This window comes from Lactuca virosa, chromosome 8, assembly GCF_052849685.1.
Source record: "Lactuca virosa cultivar CGN04683 chromosome 8, Lactuca_virosa_CGN04683_v6, whole genome shotgun sequence".
In the NCBI taxonomy this organism is placed as follows: domain Eukaryota; kingdom Viridiplantae; phylum Streptophyta; class Magnoliopsida; order Asterales; family Asteraceae; genus Lactuca; species Lactuca virosa.
This window is the reverse complement of record NC_136433.1, coordinates 55,032,227-55,036,540: the sequence shown is the minus strand read 5'-3', so window position 1 is coordinate 55,036,540 and position 4,314 is coordinate 55,032,227.

The following is a 4,314-nucleotide window of genomic DNA, read 5'->3' as shown; positions in this document are numbered from 1 at the left end:
TTATGCTCTACAGCTTTCGTTTAGACTCCGTCGGCTAATTTTGACTTTAACTTTTATTATATTATTTTTAGTAGGCCAGGACAGGAAAACTCCGTTAGAAATTCATAACTTCTTTATCCGATGTCCGTTTTCGTCTGTCTTTTTACCATTGAACTACTATTGTCGAGATCTTGATTCTCGTTTAGGTTGTGTCGGCTAAAAGTCGCTCGATCTCTATTTCGAGTTTTTAGCTATCTACTGCTATCTCTGAAACCTAGAAAAAATCATAGCTTCCTCATACGAAGTCAGATTTGGACACTCTTTTTATATACGTTTACGGTTTAATGATATCTACGACTTTCATTTATATACCTAAGGCTAAGGAGTATTTTATTGAAGTGTCGTGTTTTATATTTAACAGTGTTTTACCGGTTAGAGACAATCATGGATAGGAACAAACACATAATTAAACCAAGATAGGTTTTGAAGGATGTGTAAGCTTAATAAGTTCATTTATGGACCGAAATAAGCATCTTGCAAGTGAAATCATTATTTCAATGAGAAAGTTCAAGGAGTTTGAATTTGGAGAAATAAAGATGAGCCATACATATGTCAAAGCTAGTGGGAGTAATTGGAATCTTTGTTTCAATGAGAAAAGTTCAAGGAGTTTGAATTTCAAGAAACATAGATAAGCCGTATATATGTCAGTGCTAGTGGGAGCACTGTAGTCACCCTTGTATTGTACATAGACAATGTACGATTTATAGGAAACTATATTCTAACTTAGCAGGTGTAAAAGCTTGGCTTGGTATGAGAACTGTTTCGCTATGATATACATGGGAGATACAAGACACGTGCATAATAAGGATCTATAGAGATAGATCAAAGTGATTCATTGGATTAAGCCAAATTACATGGAATGTTGAGGAAACTCGACATGTAGAACTCAAAAAGGAGTTTAGGCTGGCATCACATTGAGCAATGCTAATGTCCTAGTTCTACTATTGAGCTAAAGCAAGTGATTCGTGTCCCACATGCTTCTGCTATGGGATCGATCATACATGCCATGACATGTACCACATCTAATGACTTGTATGCCTCGTGCAACACACGTTGGATTAGTTCAATTTTGGCAAGAATCAATGAATCAAAATCAAGAACATTCTTAAGTGTCCTTGGAGGACAGAAGAAATGATCTTGATAATATGGAAGAGATCAGTGAAAGAGTTACATTGATGCTAAGTTCCATACTGATAAAGGTAATTCCATTTGCAGTCGGAATTCGTGCTTCTCTGAATGGTGAAGTTTTAGCTTGGAAGAGTACCAAGTATTACACCATAGTAGATTTTGCAAACTTAGAGTATGTTGCGGTTGGTTAAATTACAAAGAAGACAATGTGGCTGAATGGGATTCATTAGTGACATCTTTGTTGAAATTCAATCATTGATGGTCCTTATGAAGTCTCTTTGTGACTTTAAGGGTGAACTTACCTCGAGTATGGATCCCAAGTCACACAAGCTCACATTACACATACTCAGTAAGTACCAACGCATTTGATAGTGAGTCAAATGTAAAGACATCATAGCCAATGATTCATATCAAAAAAATAATCTTATCGATCCATTCCTAAGCCAATGTCATTGACAAAGTCTGACAGTCAGACAAAGTCTAGAGGCATTAGATTTGCAAATGAATTGGCTTAAACACTCTTAGTTTGGTTTGTTTTAAAACCCGAGAACTTTAAGCAGTATAAGTTTTAATTTGATTTGGCGATTATTAAGTGGTGATCTTAATATATGATGGATTTCGGTCATTTCAATTATCTTATCACTATGTTCTCACTTTTGCATGTTTGGAACCCACTTCCCGAGTATTAATTTACTCAAACGTCCACAATCGGTCATACTCTTGGAAGTAAGTAGTGATTCAAGACTGTCATGAGTATTAGTGGATTGTCCATATTGATTGGACATAGCAAAGAGATTGCGCTAACACTCATGAGTGCTTAATAGAGATTTAAGTATTGGACCAACCCACGCTTAGAGATTACTTCATGGATTCAGTCACGAGTAATTCTAATATGATAATATCTTCTATTCTTCAAACTTAGATGCATGTGGGGTTTTGCTCTATGATTCTGTTATGAATTGGACTACTCCAACACTAACCGTAACTGGTAGTTATAAAGGGTATGTCACTGCTAATTGTTTTGTGCGAAAATCTTTACGTACAGGTAATCTAGTCTTCAGGCATGGTCGAGCCAACGACCTTAAAAAAGGGCAGCTTTCCAGGAGGCAACCCAATGAGTAGTTTTTAGTTTTTATGATTTCAATAAAGAGATGGTCGCAGTTCCAAGCAAGCTTGGGGAAATCAGAGGATCTTCAAAGTCGTTGAAATTCAGATTTTTCGTCAACATTCATCGTCAAAATCAGATTTCTGCAAACTTATCAGGTACATTCTTTCCTAGCTGCATCTTTTTGCCCTTATATTCTTTATTGAGCTGTTCATTCCTCTCTAAGCATTGAGGACAATGCATTATTTTAAGCTTGGGGAGGGGGTTAGTGTAAAAATTTTCATTTTTGTTTAAAATTTTAATTTTTCAATTTTTTTTAGTTAAATTTTTCAAAATTTTCTTTTTGCATTTTATTTTCTTTTTGCATTTTATTTTCTTTTTGAATTTGCATACTAGAAATTTAAAAATTCAAAAAAATATTTTATTTTCTGTTTTTATCTTTTCTGCATTCATAAAAAATCTCTTTAAATTTATCGTTTCTTTTATGGCAGCTTTGACCCCATGTCAGTATTTTGACAATATCTCGAGAACCGTAACTCCGATTGAGGCAATTCAAAATGATCTGAAAAGTAGACGAAATTTCGGACGTCTTAGGCACAACCTGCGATCGCAGGTTGACTTCATGCGATCGCATGGGCCCTTTTGCGATCGCAGGTTTGGTCGCAGCTTGGATTTGAGGTTCTTTTGTGCCAAAAATCATCCGGAAGTGAAAAATGAAAACCTGCGATCGCATGTTGTGTACATGCGATCGAAGGATGGCCAAAAAGTTCCAGAATAGCATCCTACTTCATTAAAAAGGCATGAGACGTGTTTACTTCAAAACCTGCGATCGCAGGTTGTGTACATGCGATCGCAGGTACGTCGTTTTTGCTGCTGGACGTATAAATAGACCTTATAACCTTCCAGTAACCTAAGTTGGCGATTCCAGAGGTACCAGACGACGAAAATACGATTTTGGAGGCGTTTCTACTCTAATTTCATCAATTTCTGAAGATCTGAAGACTGTGGATCATCTCCTTCAAGTAGATTAGTAAGATTAGTTGTTTGATGTCTCTTTTCATCTGTTTTCATCAGATTTTGGCCATGTCCGGCTAAACCCTAGTTTTCAGTTATGCATAAGGCAATTACTTTTCATGTGATTGATCATTAGATCTGGTTTTTGATTTGTGTTTCTATCTAGATTCTTCAGTTTTGAGCTTAATGAATGTTTGATTTGAATTCTTGTTAGTCTGATCACCTAGCTAGGGTTTTATCATTCCAGTTAATCAGTTAATAGAATCCGTAATTGTTATAATTAATTGGTAATAAGTAATAAGTATCAGATTGGTTTCGTTTTGGGATTTAACTCTGGTATAAACTGTAAAAATCATACCTTTACGCTTCTGAGCTTGTGAGAAGTATTGGGTATTGCTGGGAATTTTACAAAGAACTTAATGCAACTTTTCTGATTTAATTAAGAGCTTATTTAATTGAATAGTAAAAAGTTAGGGTTAATTGAAGATCTTGTTTTGATTAACTAGTTTAGGTAAAAGAGAAATTACTAGAGCTTGTTAGTTTTTCTCAGTACCAGCTTAGATAGAACGCATCTCAAATAATCAGATCTGGATCAGTTGCAAGATTAGGAAAGTCGCAGCAGAACTGGAATTGTTTTTTTATTATTCACTTTCATTTAATTTAATATCACTACAAATTTTAGTTTTTAGTTAAATTTAAAATCCCCCCTTTTATATTCTGTTTCTTGACTAGATGTGCCTGATGCAAAAAGGCATTGACTTTTAGGCTGTGTCCCTGAGGATTCGACCCTGCTTCCCTGTGCTATATTTTTAGTGCAACCAGCACTGATAAATTTATTTGTTTAATACGTGCGCGACATCGTGTTAACAAATTGGCGCCGTTGCCGGGGTAATATCTGAGAGTCTCAAACGTGTATAGGATAAATTCAAACGTGTATAGGATGTTAATGATGTCTGTAAGAAGACATAAAGTAGATGATTCCAGGCAAGGATCTCTTCCTTCAAAGTCAGGAGAGACTTGAAGTGCTT